Source organism: Podarcis gaigeae, assembly GCF_964106915.1.
Source record: "Podarcis gaigeae genome assembly, chromosome: 9".
Classification (NCBI taxonomy): Eukaryota; Metazoa; Chordata; class Lepidosauria; order Squamata; family Lacertidae; genus Podarcis; species Podarcis gaigeae.
In genome coordinates this window covers 43,351,651-43,367,829 of record NC_139685.1, presented here as the reverse complement: position 1 = coordinate 43,367,829, position 16,179 = coordinate 43,351,651, and the positions used below count along the sequence as shown (strand labels likewise).

Here is a 16,179-nt window from a genome sequence, read left to right as displayed (position 1 = left end):
AACCTCAAGTGACCTTGCCTCCACAATCCAGTGTTGCAGAGTTCCAGATATCCCAGCTGGGTTGCCACTCTCGTCATTCAGCATCAGAGATGCCAGGACAAACAGAATAATCACATATTGATCTTGGAAATTCTGCGTAGAAAACTGATTTGCCAGGGCAGAGGTGAATACAGTAAGATAAACTGCACCATTGAACGCGAGAAGTCAGAGAGGGAATTACTCGGCTCCTCAGGCCAAATTCTGAAGTGTAATATGCCAATGGAAAGAGGGAACATTATAATGTCAGCCAAGGCAGAAGCAGCCTGTAAACTGTAACTCTTGTCCATTATGAATGGACACAGAGAGGAGGACAAGTTAGGAATAGCTTCACTCTAATACCTGTTTAGTTTCTGAACCAAAAGCAGACTTGCCATATGCCTTCAACAGTCATATCTGCCAAGTCTGGCTACTTGGTGACTTGAAGTCCTCTGTTGTGTAACCTTGCAGCATACTCTGTTCTTTGCTCTCCCACTTTCTGTGTTCTTCTGATAAAGCCTTTCCCTCAGTCAGTCCCTTCCTGGTTTCAAGGCCAGCCTTCGCTTGAAGCTTCTTTGCAAGTTACCCAAAGGCTGCAAAAGGAAGCTGAAATGACTCTTCCCATTACAGTACAGTGATACCTCGGGTTAGGAACTTAATTTGTTCTGGAGGTCCATTCTTAACCTGAAACTGTTCTTAACCTGAGGTACCACTTTAGCTAATGGGGCCTCCCGCTGCTGCCAAGCCGCCGCACGATTTCTGCTCTCATCTTGAAGCAAAGTTCTTAACCTGAGGTACTATTTCTGGGTTACCGGAGTCTGTAACCTGAAGCGTCTGTAACCCGAGGTACCACTGTATATACATTTCTTTAGCTCGTGCAAAGAGAGAACTAATGGGATGGGGAAATGAGGCCTAAGAGGGCTCATGATGAGGAGGTAAAATCTACCTGCAGGTAGACACTGAATTTCCCCCCTCTATATTGGACCCAGAAGCATGTGCAGAGAATGTGCCAGTTGCTCATACACATTCTGCGTGTACTTCTAGGTAATATGCAAAGCTAGTCTAGGAGATGTCATGCTGTGGCTGTTCCTGTCAACAATGGCCAGGTTCAGACAGAACAAGGGCACCAGGCTGACAAGACTGTTCTATGGTATGGCAGTAGAGGGGGGGGGGGGGAAATGTGATCATAAGTGGTAGCGTAACAAAAACCATAAATAAAGGCTGAAATCCTATACCCACCCCACCTGGGAACAAGCAGACATACACAGATCTGTGCTGTAAGCTATTTAGGAAGCCAAGAGACTTAATCTCATCAGTTCAAATGTTAAGCTGAATATGTGGAAATGTACACTCTGCAATTTAGATATCCTTTTTAGCATGCAACAAAGTGTGGTGTAGTGGTTAGAGTGTTCAACTAGGACCTAGGAGACTAATTCCTGCTCAACCATGAAGTTCCCTGATTGACCTTGGGTCAAGTCACTTTGCATGGTAATCAATTTACTAACAACAGACCTAATGAAATGAATGGACCGAACATTGTCATGTTCATTAATTTCAGTGGATCTACTCTGAGGAAAATGTGAATAGCAGCCCATCTCTAAGACTAACCTACTCCAAAGGATTGTTTTGAGACTGAAATAGAAAAGGGAAGAGCCATATACACCACCTTGAGCTCTTTAGAAGAAAAGTGAGATATAAATGTAATATGAACAAATAAAATGATGGTGCTTTTTACCCAGAGCTAGAAAATCTTTCTACTGTAATAGCTTACCTTCATGGCAGCTTAGTAAATTACAGTTTAGGGCCTCAGCTTATGAGGTGTCTCTAAATAGGAAAAGAAAAAAACACGCTGAGAAACAAATTTTCAAGTTTTACATAATTACCTAATACACATTTGGGGGGAAGGCCATGGGGCCTCTTAAACTTGACATAATTTAGGGCCTCTTCAAGTCTGAATGTGGTCCTGTTTCACAGCCCGGCCGGCACTATTTTACAGACCACTTGAATAAATGTTGTCTGATGCTGCGCACCCTAACCCCACAGATGTGAGCCTAAAATAAATGCCACTTTATGGTTTTTGTCTCTCAGAAACCCTTTGGCATTTTTCTATCCCATGTTAAAAATGTCAGAAAGCAGCACATAACTCTCAGCAGGTTTCACTATTTCTGCTGGGACTCAGAGCCCCGTTTCTTCACACAGATGTCTGTCCACAAGAACTCCACAGTTGCTGCCTGCCTGCCAGGCATGTCTCTCTGATAATTCCCCGTTGGCTGATAGAGCAATCCTCAGCTGGGAGCAGCTGAGATACAGCTGCAGCTGCTAAATGCTTGTTGGCTAACTGTCTGGGCCTTTGGTCCTCTTGAGTCCACCTGATTCCCAATTGCTGCCTCCATATCTTTGCCTTCTTGGCTGCTTGCCTACCCCTGGTGTTCCAGTAACTGTTGTGAGACCATAGATAAGGAATATTCAGACAGTATTTAGGCTGAGGCGATGGCTGATAACCGATTATTTATTTCCACTCACAGAAGACATAATACTGCCAGACCGCAGAGGAGAATGTTGTGTTCTAAGGGGCCATAATGGAAGTTCCTGCCACACACTAACACACACTGGCCCCAATTTACATGTTGAGTATTTAATTACCACACCTGCATGCTATTTATTTATTCAACACATTTTAATTCTGCCATTCCTCACATAGGCTGTCCCCCCGTAACACCAATTTTCTTTTGGTTTTTTTTAGAAATACTATCATCTCATGAGTTGTAAAATGAGAAAATTAAAGATTTAAAAATGAATGAATATAATTAAAACAAAAGCAGAGAAATAACATAAAACGGTGAATTGCAGCAACCAAACTAAATATGCAAGAGAGGCAACAGATAGAAGACTCATATTTCCAAGTACCCACCAAAATAAGAAGGTTTCCTAGGAGGTGGAGAATGTACAGCTCCCCAGATGTTGCTGAACTATTACTCCCATCATCCTTTGCCATTGGTCATGCTAGCTGAGGCTGATGGGAGCTGGAGTCCAACAACATTTCAAAGGCCGCATATTCCCTGTGTTAGATGACCAAAATATAAAAAGGAAAGTATGACTCTTGGGGAAAGGAATTTTGAGAGATGGCACTCTCAAAAACCAATCAATACAAGTGCTCAGGTTGGCTCTTATTGAAAGAAGTAATCCTTCAAATACTCCGAGCCTGGGCCATTCAGCATTTTAAAGGTCATCTCTAGAACTTCATTTAAATAGGTCCTGGAGGCAAATTGCGACCCTCACTGCTTCATTTCAAACCACTAGAAGTTTCTGAATACTCTTCAAATACAGCCCTATGTAGATTATGTTTACAGTTGTCTAATCTGGACATTACCAAGTCATGTCTGATTAGACATCTCCAAGAACAGGTGCAGCTGGCAGACTAACCTGGAAAAGGACAGTGGTCAGTGTCACTACCTGAACATCTAGAAAATCTAGGGTCACCCCCAAATTGTGACTCTAATTCTTTATGGGGAGTACAGCCTCATCCGAACCAAATTAAACATCTAAATCTATAACAACTCTTCTGCCAGCCACCAGCAATTCCATCTTGTCTGGATTAAGCTTAACTGTGTCCACCCACATTTTGCTCTTTACTGATCTCAGACACTGATTTGGTACCATTGCCTCTGTGGAATGCCAAAAGGAGAGGTGGGTATTCACATATTGATGACACCTAAATATTGGGTTGATCTCACCTACTGATTTCATGTGGAAGAACAGGGTAAATAATATTCTGCCCTTTCTCCAAGAGCCTTTAGTCAATAGCTGAACACATACTTTGCTTGCAAAAGGTCACAGGTTCAATCCCTGGCATCCTGAGGAAGGGCTACAGAAGACTCAGCCGGTGCAGGCAAGCTAGAATAACCAATGGTCTGACATGATATTGAGTAGCTGCCTATATCAAAGCATGGTCCCTACTTTAGAGAAGAAAGTCCTTTATCTGAAGGCGTAAGTGACTACCTTTCAGAGAGTACATGGGATTCTTAATGTTTTCCCTAACAACAACCCTAGTTCAGACTGAGAGCATGAATTTAAGGCCAGTTCCATGAGCCCCTCCAGTCAAGATAGACTGGAATAATACATTATGCCTTGTTTTGAGATGAGCTGGAAAAAGAGAGAGAAGGTGCCTGGAAAATGCCTGAGCTATTTAAAGAAATGCGGGAAATTAATGTTCTTTCTGGGTCATGGAAGCAAGGAAATGGCAAATAAGGATGTGTTCTAGAATATCACCAAGGTGTTTCTAGAAAATTATCATAAAACTCTGCAGAACAACCACTACCGATTCACAATATACCTTATTTTTAACTTGTGCTGTAAGATTCGAGCTGCAAAGTATCTATGGCATGCAAAACTACTTTGCACCTGTTCAAATATTTGTTTTGTTCCATTGATTCCTTTTGAATGGCTCAGCCATGCCTGAGGATCCAATTCCACAGTGAACTGGTAAGTGTTGGTGTTGTGCTGGTCTTCCAAATTTTGAGGTACAATGCTATTTACTTTGTGGTTTTGGCCTAGGTTAGGAGTCCCCAACTTTTATTGAGCCCAGGGACACATTTTAAAATCTAATAAATTATTGTGAGAACCACAAAATGCCCATTTCACAGAATAAAAAATGGCAATGCTCAACCCCCAGTTAAAAAAACAGCCAAAATACCTGTACCTCCAAAAACAAAGAAACAAGTAAAACGGGGGGGGGGGAGCACGCAGCTCTCCCAAACTTTCAAATTCAATAAAATTGAGAGAAACAGAAGGTTTTGTGTGACACCAAAGGGGAGTGTCTGCGAGTGTAGTTCAGAGGCAGGTTTAGGACAGTCTTACCAGTTTCACTGCACTGGGCACTGAGCCTAGGGAGTGCTGCAGGGCATCACAACTATGAAATAGTGAATTAAGTAGAATGGAAGGAAGGGGTTATCAAACTTTGGCCTCACACATGGCACCACTGAAATCTGAATAACCAAAGTTCACTCCTGGTGCAGTTGTTCTTCACAGGCACCCCACTAAGGACCCAAGTGTCAGGTGTGCGTACAGGAGCTAGACCCTGTGACCAATAGGACTTTGCAGGACTGGAGCCTTCCTAAGTTTGTTCTGAAGAGGCAAGGCGACGCCTCACAGGTGAGGCCGATTGGTAACTCACAGCAACTGGTGGCAAGAGCTGGGAAGGGATATAAGGTCAGCATTTCCCTTCGGCTCTTTGCCACAGCAACACATTTCCTGCCTTGCTGTGTTTGGCTTCTTGCTTCCTGACCCTTGAACCTCAGCTTCTTGACTCCCTGCTTCTTGCTCCTCGGACCCCTGAACCTTGACTTCTTGACTCCTTGCTTCTTGATCCTCGGACCCCTGACTTTGTGACTCCTTGCTTCCTGACCCTTGGCTTCTTGACTCCTGGCTCTCTGACCCTTGGACTCTTGGCTCCTGACTTCTGGACCCCTGTTCCTGCTCCAACCCCGCCATCTTGCCCCCGGTCCTGACGTCCTCTGCTGGAACTTCGATTGCCCATGAACACCAAGTTGGGATTAACCAGTAATAGAACAGCAGCAGTTAGTACCATCACTTTGTGCAGTGGTGATCAAGGAGGTAATGTCAACATACAGAAAGATAATTTCAGGCATCCCTGCCAAAGACAAAATCACTCCTGAGAAGAAGAGTTATTTCACATGTCATACAAAAGTTGACTATGAGTTGCTACTGGAGATGAATGAAATAGCTGACAGCAGATAGTGTGTCCCAGTGCACAACTCTGATTCTTTAGACCAGTGTAGGTGGGTTCCCACAAAGCAAGACACAGTGATAACAGCAAGAACTTTTATTGAACTAACAGAACTGGACAACAGGGGCAAAGAAACTGCTTATATACATTTCTGAAGGCCTAGGCCACTCCCACTGTCAACATGATTGGCTGTCTAAACTCCCAAGCTGCAAATAATAACTTAGAGTTTAAGGGCCGATGGCAGTAGCCAAAATCCTGAAATGTTCTGTGATTGGATATCATGTATCAAATCAGAACACAGGGGCTTAGAATCCTTAGTCCAGACTCTAACTCAGGCAAACACAGACCACATAACAACCAGCATAACACAAGTGAGTGTGCGAGCAGTGGGCAAGATTAATGAAATCAGACAGAAATTAGCATTTACTGAACAAATGCATGCCAGCTACTTAGCATTTGCATGCAGCAGGAGAAAGGCAGGAGCCATCAGACTTATGGAAACTTGGAAAAACGCAGGGCTGCAAGTTAATACTATATGTCAACACAACACTGACATGGCTGGCCACATCTCTAGGCTATTTGCCACGCTGGGGAAATGTGCAGACTTAAGTACTCAACAAAAACCAGCTCAGATTCTGCACAGTTCAGACAATATTCTCGCTTCTGGGTATGTTGATTCTCTTGCCTTACTGCATGTGGATAAAATAAATGCATTCATCCCATATCAATGTGGAACCAAACAGCCTGATCTTACACTTGTTTACTGAAAAGTACTGTAAGATTCACTTATGGGAAAGTAGTGTTGGGACTAACATAGGTGAATGCAACTGGGCACAGCTATGGACAACCAAACTTTTCAAGTGTGTTGTAGTGGTTAAGAGCGGTAGACACGTAATCTGGTGAACTGGGTTTGTGTCTCCGCTCCTCCACCTGCAGCTGCTGGGTGACCTTGGGCTAGTCACACTTCTTTGAAGTCTCTCAGCCCCACTCACAGAGTGTTTGTTGTGGGGGATGAAGGGAAAGAAGAATGTTAGCCGCTTTGAGACTCCTTCGGGTAGTGATAAAGCGGGATATCAAATCCAAACTCTTCTTCTTCTTCAAGTCAGTATTGGCATATATTAAGGAGAGCTCTAGCAAGATTGTTTAGATGATGCAGAACGTTGGTGCAACTGCCCCATATGAACCCTGGATTATCTCCTACATGTTGGAGAGGGTGTGATCATAAGGGAAGGCACTACCAAATGTGTTGGGCCTGCCCAGTGGTGCAGCCCTTCAGGGGGTAGCGTGTGTGGAGATCTCAAAGATAATCTGGGAGCAAACTGATATCACCCCTCAATTGCCCGTTCTTTCTCTTTTTGAGGGGATGAATAAAGACATTAAGACCAAAGGCCAGTAAAGAAGGTTACTAGTTGCAGCAAGAATCTCCATAGTTCAAAACTGGTGAAACTTACAAGGTATGGGACTAAATTTATGGTTTGAGAATGTATGGAGAATATGAATTTGGGGAGAAAATAACCCATGATGTAGCAGCATTGAAGGGGAAAAAAGAATCCAGATATTTTCTATGCCAGTTTGTGCCCATTTATTACATACGTTAATACTCTGGGAGTGTCAGCTTCATCAGCACAGACTTTCTGTACTGATTGCTTTCCCTTTGTTAAAACAATGTTCATGTTTGTCCGATCTCCTTTGGGTGACAGAGGCTATAATGATATGTTACATAAAATCTATGTTGAAGGAATGACAAAAATAGATAAGAAACAAACACGAGTGAAGACTGTGTTTTTTTTTAATATTGTAATTTCATGATGTGAACTGCCCTGAGATCTATGAGTATAGGGCGGCTTACAAATTTAATACATAAAGAAATGATAAGTCATAAATAGAATATGAATTATAATATCAGCCGTCCGGTGGAAGGGGGGGACATTTAGATTGTATGGATGTTATTGTCTTCAGTTAATGCATATTATTGCAAAATCAATAAAACTACTGTATTTGGGTGGAAAGGAAGGAGTAAGGTCCACTGAGTTCAATAGGACTAAACTCTCGGTTTATGTGATTCGTTGTTACTAGGAAGTTGCATGGTTAGAGATTATTTGTTGCTGAAATTACTTAGGAGGAAATAGTGAAGGCAGTCTCAAACCATGAGTTTGAGGAACTTCTGTGAAAATGTCCTGCCTATCTACTTTAACCTCAGTTTCCATTCCACTCGGGCTTTGCTTGAACATGGTACTGTAATGCAATTAAAAACAAGCATTTACTCAGTTTTGCTTATCCCTGGTGTATAATGTTTCAAAACCATATGCCAAATGTATTGTCTCATATGCTGTAGCCCTATTTGGATACAATATTGTTTTCTACCCTGCATGCTAATAGGCAAAAACTTTCCTCCTCCTCCACCTCCTCCTCCTCTTCTTCTTCTTCTTCTTCTTCTTCTTCTTCTTCTTCTTCTTCTCCTCCTCCTCCTCCTCCTCCTCCTCCTCCTCCTCCTCCTCCAAAACCAAACCCAAACCCAAACAATTTTATAACTGTCAAAGATGAGGCCATGCTAATTGTTTTCTTTTGCATCTGTTTGGTCCAATGTTTCAGGGAGTGTCTCAAATCCATGAAATGCCTCAAGGTACTCAATTTTTATCATTTGTATCTCTGATTTGGCAGACAGATGTGGGGAAAACACATGGCGGAGAATTCCCTGGTAACTTCACAGCTGCAGATACTGAAATTAAATGGCTGCAGTCAGCATAAACATAATGTTCAGATGCTTCCTTCCTTGTCTAAAAAAATGACACAGTTCAACAGCAAGTGCCATTAAAATGATTGCAAGGTACAGTAGTGCTCTTGCTCAACTTCCATTAATTTCAATGTGGCGCATGCAGGAGAACTTCTCAGTGTGTTAATAGTAATAATGTGTTGATATTAATGTTGTCATCCACTATTACTACTATTACTACTACTACTAACAGAATGATCTAAACTCTAAGAAGCCAGCGTAACTTAGGTTGGCATCATTTGCCTATTCTGAACTCCGTTCAGAAGCCTATAGGAAGAGCTGTTGCCAGCTGAGCTGGCAGGTACCAGTAAATGTGGGCCCTTGTCCTGAGCACTGGGCCCTACATCACAGGACCGAGCTCAGCAGGGTTTGTAATACTGTCCGTATGAGTCTCTTATTGGCCTGTCATGCCCCAGGAACACCATTTGGGTGGTTGGGTGGGGGACTCAGAGCAATATAAGTTCCATTGGCTTGAGTTCCACTAGCTGCACCTGACCCGGGCCAGAATGAGGGATGTAAGCTGTCGCAGGCCTGGCTGAGAAAGCCCATATCTAAACTCTCTCACCCTGATGGATCTTGGTTTTGAATTGCACTGTGAGACTTATTTGCATGAGATGCTACTGATTTTTATGAGAAGTGGGGGTGGGGGAACTATACCAGTGCTGGAAGCAGCCAACTTCACTGAAGCCACTGTTTTGATTTCCTACAGTGCCCTTCCCCCCCATGCACAATCACCCTGGGGCATTATGGGAGACTAACATGGTGGCTCCAAGCCATACAGCACAGAGGGTCCAGAATCTCCAGGTTAAAGAGGGCATTCATCAGGGTAGCAGTGGCCTCTAGTGAGGCTCTGGGGGGCCAGGAGGCCCCCAAGATTGCTGTGAACTGGTGCAAGTCCTGTTAAGGCAAATACGTGTGTTTTTTTAAAATCCCAACAATATTTCAAATTATCAATTAAAAAATAAATACTAAAAGCCACCTGTAAGATATCTGTAGTAAAATATCATATCTAAAAAATGCTCCTAGAAAATATACCATAGCTGTTTGGCAAAAGGTGAGCAATGATAGAGACTGAATAACTAACTTCCACTGTGTTGCTGCTCCCACAGAAAAGGCCCTGTTCTTTGTGCTTGTTCTTATGGTGCACACATTTCCACCACGAGCCACTTGCAATTTTTTGGTAACATTTGAAGGGCATTTTAGAGCCTGAAAATACATCATAAACATGGGTGAAAGAGGCACATAGCCCATTATGTTTGCCGCATTTTTGAGATGCACGAATGCTGTTCAGCAATTACAGAAAATATGCAAGTTTGCAGAAAAGTGGTAGCCTTTGGAGCCTCAGAATCTGCCCAAGATATTTTGCTGCCTGAGGCAAAGCAGCAAAGAATGCCTACCTCACAATTCAAGGTGCAATTTGAACCTGAGGCACAAAATCTGTGAAATACCTCTCTTCTTGCTTGGTAGTTAGATACAACAACAATAATAAATTAAATAACTAACAATTTTCTGCCCTTTTGTGACACTCAAAATCTCTGTGCCTAATGGTAGGGCTGGCCCCTTTTTTAGATAATACCAGTGATAACACTCAAACTTTAGGTGGGGGAAGCCAGCGCAGGAGTGTGAGTCAGTTTTATCTTAAATTCAGTTGTCAGCTTGTGTTTCTGGGAAGTTGTGAGACAATGTTGTGCTTTTCAATTAATTCAATTACAGTAACTCCTGCTTCTGGCACTTCAGCTTAATTTTCAGAGATGTCCGAAGAACGAATGTACTGATTGTACTTTTTTGCATCTCACTGCCATTCAACTTTCGCTGTACAATTTCCACCTTTATGTACCTGCCAACTAAGATTTCATGCATCTGATGCAGTGGGCTTATGCCATAATAAATAGGTTAGTCTTTAAAGTGCTACAAAACTCTTTGTTTGTTTTGCTGTCAGAGACTAGCACAGGTACCTCTCTGGAAATTTTTACCCATGCTGGGTCCTATCCCTGATCTGCTGGGAATCTTGTCCTTTGACTACACTGTACACAGGTCACCAAAAGAAACACTTTCTATATGGGACACCCACCCACACCCACACCCACTGCAAAGCACAAACTATTTTCACAGACTCAAAAGGGCTCCAGATTTGTTCTTCTCCAACAGCACCGCAAAATTTCACATGGCAAAATGTTTTTGAAATTGAGAAGGGAGTGTTTAATCAACTGTTGGTGTGTGTATATATGTGTGCCATTTGTGGCAGCTTAACTTGTGTATTGAGCTCCATATATTTCTATCCTTTGTAAAGATTCAGGAGAGGTAACAGCATCATGAATTAGCTATTCAAAATGAATTAGCTGCTCTTTTTAGACCTACTTATGTGGGAATAATTAAATGAAATGGAACTTGCTTCTAAGCAGACATGCATAAGATTAAATCACTGTTAAATCACTTTCTTTCACAATACTTCTATTCCACATTTGTGTAAATGTAGGAATTAAAGAATAAAGGGAAAAAGGAGCTGACAGTGTGGAAAGACTACATGAGAGTTGGAAAGTCCCTACTGACATACAGGTCTTATCTCTGCTATGAAATCCACAAGGTTGCTTTAAGCTTGACAATATATCTCATGCTCAACCTCATGGAGATAATAACACTGACCTTGCAAGGTCCTTATAAATAAAACTGAGATAATGTTTGTGAAATTATTTAGTCCTTCAAAGTGCTACGTAAAAACTGTTGGGTTTTTATTCATTCGTTTATTTCCTGCCCTTCCTCCAAGGATACCAGGACAGTTTGCATAGCATCCCATCCCCTATTTTATCTTCAGGCCAATGCTGCAAGATATTAACTGGTTCAAGGTCACCAGTGAGCTTCATGAAAATGGATCTGCCCACACCAAGTCCCAGTCTGAAACGTGAAACCATAGAATCCTAGAACTGTAGAGTTGGAAGGGACCCTGAGGATCATCAAGTTCAACCCCCTGCAATGCAGGAATATGCAGCGTCCCCATACGGGATCAAACCTGCAACCTTGGCATCATCAGCACCATACTCTAACCAACTGAGCTATCCAGGTCTATCACCCCACATTCTAAAAAAAAACATGCATTTGCCCTAATGATACATATTTAGATAATAATCTCTGCACAACACAAACTTTGCATTTTGGACTGTCGAAAGCAATTTACACATTGCCTTTGAACATATTCTCAATATTTTATATTCAATTTGTGTTATCCCACCTAAGAGATATTTGTTCCTGAGACCAGTGCTTTTTTTCTTTAAAAAATGTTTAGGGGTACTCTAATTTTCCTACTCATATTGAAAAACTGTCTCTTAATGAAGTCAAACTGAGATTCACAAAATGTTTAGGGGTATGCGTATTGCTGCGTCCCCCCGGAAAAAAGCACTGGCTGAGATCATACATTTTTGGACAATTTTAATACTAAAGGTACAACTAAAGCAAACTAATGTGTCAGTGAACTTACAAGTTACCGTATATCAGTCTTGTCAAAGCATTGTATGGTCATGTCTCTCTTCACTGACAAATGCAATAATTTCCCATGCACTATTTGTACAATTTGTTAAAGATTGGTGAATACATAAGCTAGCCTTCCCTGAGCTGGCGTCCTCTAGATGTTTTGAACTTACAGTTCCCATCAGCCAGCAGGAGCAATGGTCAGGGGTGATGGGAGTTCTAGTCCAAATTATCTGGAGGGTAGTCCAACAACATCTGAAGGGCACCAGCTTGGGGAAGACTGATGTAGGCATGATGAAATAAGTGGATTGAACTTGTTTGGTTCTGATAGTTAAAAGGAAGCAATAGAAATAGTTCCAGAGCACTGGCATTGTGAAGCTGGACTATGGTCAGCCCAGAACTGTGGGCCCCAAGCTGGTGTCCTCTAGTTATTGCTGGACTCCAACTCCCATCAGCCTCAGCCAGCATGGCCAACCATCAGATGATTGGAGCTACAGTACAAAACATATGGAGAGTACAAGGTTAGGGAAGAGTGGCTTCAAGACCAGGAGTGGATTTGATAATACAGTGCCCTGAGTGATGACAAAATTTGCCCCCCCCCCACATTATGTGTTGTTGTGATTTGCCCCCTTAGGGGAACCATCCACACTGTGCTTAATCAGGCACTGTCAAGAGAGTACCAGCAGAACTCAAGAGACCTAGCTTCAAATCACCACAAAACTCACTGGATGACATGGACTGGCTGCATACAGAGGAGTGCTGGGAGGCACCAGCTGAAGAAACTCCAAGGAAATCCCCAAGAGAAGAAGGCTCAGAGCCAGGGGATTGGTGGTGGGATGGCGATGAATGGTCAGAGGAAGAAGAGGGTTAGATAATTGGCATGGCAGGGACCAGGAGGCACAAGTCTCTGGGACCAGGACTTGAGAAGAATCCATCTGGTGGTAATCCTGCTTACAAAAACCAGAACAGTATCTGGGCAGACTAGGTCAAGACTGACTGTAACCCAGACAGGTCCAAGTCTGACCTGGAAGCTTTTATAGCCCGTAAATGGCGTTTCCGTGCGCTGCTCTGGTTTCGCCAGAAGTCATGCTGGCCACATGACCCGGGAAAACTGTTTGCAGACAAACATCGGCTCCCTCGGCCAGTAAAGCGAGATGAGCGCCGCAACCCCAGAGTCGTTCGTGACTGGACTTAACTGTCAGGGTTCCTTTACCTTTACCTTTAGATAATGAGAAACCAATGGTGGTCTTGTGGAAGTAGAAAGCTGTGGCTCCAGGGGCTATGGTTTCTGACAACTAGTTATAATTATGTACAGACAGATAAATATAACCTCATTCTACATATACTTATCCACACACTTAACTCAGTTCAGATACTCTGCTTCATTCTCTCTCTTTTTTTAAAAAGATTTTTATTAAAGTTTCAAACATTTTATAAAAACAAAACTAAACAATACAATAATACAAACAAACAAAAATAAAAACAAGTATAATTTCAATCCCTTATTTTCTTATAACTTACTTCCCCGACTTCCTCTGCTTCATTCTCTTCCACCACCTGAAGTTCAGCAGATGAGCACAGAAGACAGGGAAGCCTCTGCACAGGAAGTCTACCTGGCTCAGTCTCTGCTTTGCAGTGCATGACCCACAATATTCTTAAGAAGGCTTTTGATGCAGTGATCTGAGTTACGGCCGGCAATGTTATTGAGATGCTTTTGGCTGATGCTATTCATCTGAAGTCTGCTTAATTTACCGGTAATTTTAACTTCATTTTGTGCTCTTCCATTTTCCAATTTGTATTTGTTATTAACCACCTTGAATATAAAGACTGATAAAAAGCAGGGTGTATAGAAACAAAATGTACATTTTTTTCTGCATTAGCCCATTGTGGCTTAGAAAGACAAGCTGTCATTTGCAGCATAAGTCTGCCTGGTCCCTTTAAAGGCTTTCAAGACCCTTGCTAGTAAGAATACCTGTGTGTCATTTAATTTAATTTTGAACACTTGTATAAATTAATAAGTGCTCGTGGGCATATGGTTCACAGTCTCTCTCTCTAGATGGATAGACATTACTGACTAAAAGCAAAGATAAGCATTTCTGACTGCCTCTTACCATAAATGAAAACCTTTCTGAGGACAAATGCTACATCATATCAAACACAATTACTGGGTCCATTTGGGGCTCCACATCCCAAACGGCATAGCCCTCCTGCTGCTTCTCTTGAGAGCCAGTGTGGTGTAGTGGTTAAGAGCGGTAGTCTCCTAATCTGGGGAACCGGGTTCACTTCCCCGCTCCTCCACATGCAGCTGCTGGGTGACCTTGGGCTAGTCACACTTCTCTGAAGTCTCTCAGCCCCACTCACCTCACAGAGTGTTTGTTGTGGGGGAGGAAGGGAAAGGAGAATGTTAGCCGCTTTGAGACTCCTTAAAGGGAGTGAAAGGCGGGATATCAAATCCAAACTCTTCTTCTTCTTCTTAACAGGTTCCACGGCTATAAAAGAGGATGCAGCCCTCCCCATATTTGGACGGCATCAGAAAAATTGCACTGAGCTTGCTCATATACAATACTGATAGGATAACAATACAGAGGCAGAGCAGTAAGGATAGCAGTCAGCACCAGAAGTTCAAACAAACATTACAGAGAAACTTGAGTAGTTTTTATTTTGATAACAGGCATTTATGGCCACAGACAAGTTCTAAGAGTTACACTAGCCAGAGATAATTTTGTGTTGCAAATGGCAATGCGGTGTAGCTGAGAGACCAATTGACTTATCTTTCATTTGATTGTAGCTTCAAACCAGTCATTTCTCTGCTAGGCGAAAAAGAGGAGATGGAGAGAAATTGGGCACAACACATATCATGTACACACAAACACAATAACTGTGGTAGCGGCCTGTAAAGGCAGTGTGGTGTAGTGGTTAAGAGCGATAGACTCGTAATCTGGTGAACCGGGTTCGCGTCCCCGCTCCTCCACATGCAGCTGCTGGGTGACCTTGGGCCAGTCACACTTCTCTGAAGTCTCTCAGCCTCGTTCACCTCACAGAGTGTTTGTTGTGGTGGAAGAAGGGAAAGGAGAATGTTAGCCACGTTGAGACTTCTTCAGGTAGTGATAAAGCGGGATATCAAATCCAAACTCCTCCTCTTCTTCTTCTTCTTCTTCTTCTTCTTCTTCTTCTTCTTCTTCTTCTTCCCCTGTAATGTTGTACCTGTGCATATGGAAATAAGCAGACCACTATGAAAAACACTTGTGTGCATCCAGTGCTTTTTTTCTGGGGGTACGCATACCCCTAAGCATTTTGTGGATCTAAGTTTGGCCTCATTGTGGGGCAGTATTTCAATATGAGTAGGAAAATGAGAGTACCCCTAAACATTCTTTTAGGAAAAAAGCACTGTTGCCTCAGTCCTTTCTGCTTGAGAAGAAACTGCCATGTAAAAAAAACCTGGGGGGATTTATGACCTTCCAGATGTTGAACTCCAATTCCCTTGAGCCCCAGAGGACATGAACAGTGATCTGAGATGAATCTCAGTTGCAGTCCAATAATATCTGCTGTTAAAGCTGCTGTAAAGCCTGCCCTCGCTGTTTATTTATTACATTTATGTACCATTTTTTTTCTTCCAAGGAGCTCAAAATGGTGTCCACCAGCTTTCACCTACCAACATCTGCAAGCTTTCACCAAGGCCGTCTCCGACCATGGATATCAGCCGCCTTCAAGCTGTGATCCCACTCTGCCCATGAACTTGCTTCTCATTGCTTCACAGCGGCTCACTGCAGGTTTCGTATCTGCCAGTTTGCCTCCATGTGGAAGGAGATCATCCAGTGCTGAATGCCACTACTTCCCACTGCGTTCTCTTTGGGAAAGAAAAAAGCTTTTGCCTTGGTTTTCCCCTTGGCCCACCTTTATATATCCACTCATCTGCCGTGCACTTTTGTGACATCACAGGAAGTTCGCAGCCAATGGCAACGCAGCTGGGGACGCATCGTATCCTTCTCAGCCCTCTGCATTGATTTGCTCATTTGATTGTTTACTATTAAAATATGTAAAGCCCACCCCTTATCTGCACTTGTACCAGAGAAGGGTATGCCATGAACCCAGGGGGCGAGGGCATTTTTCAACCCATTGGCTGCACTCCTTTTGTGTTCAACATTCCAGGGCCAGTAGGGGTGGGGAGGGTCAGAGGCAAAAG

The 16,179-nt window shown here is 42.8% G+C and overlaps 1 protein-coding gene across 1 annotated transcript in view; it reads right to left on the bottom strand.

The window, feature by feature from the left end:
• Positions 1-15,822, bottom strand: part of OTUD4 (OTU deubiquitinase 4) — a 72,244-nt gene extending 56,422 nt beyond the window's left edge. Inside the window, exon 1 of the mRNA XM_083755430.1 lies at positions 15,738-15,822. The gene's annotated coding sequence lies outside the window, so the exon portion shown is untranslated. The remainder of the gene's footprint in view (positions 1-15,737) is intronic.
• Positions 15,823-16,179: the final 357 nt, after the last annotated feature.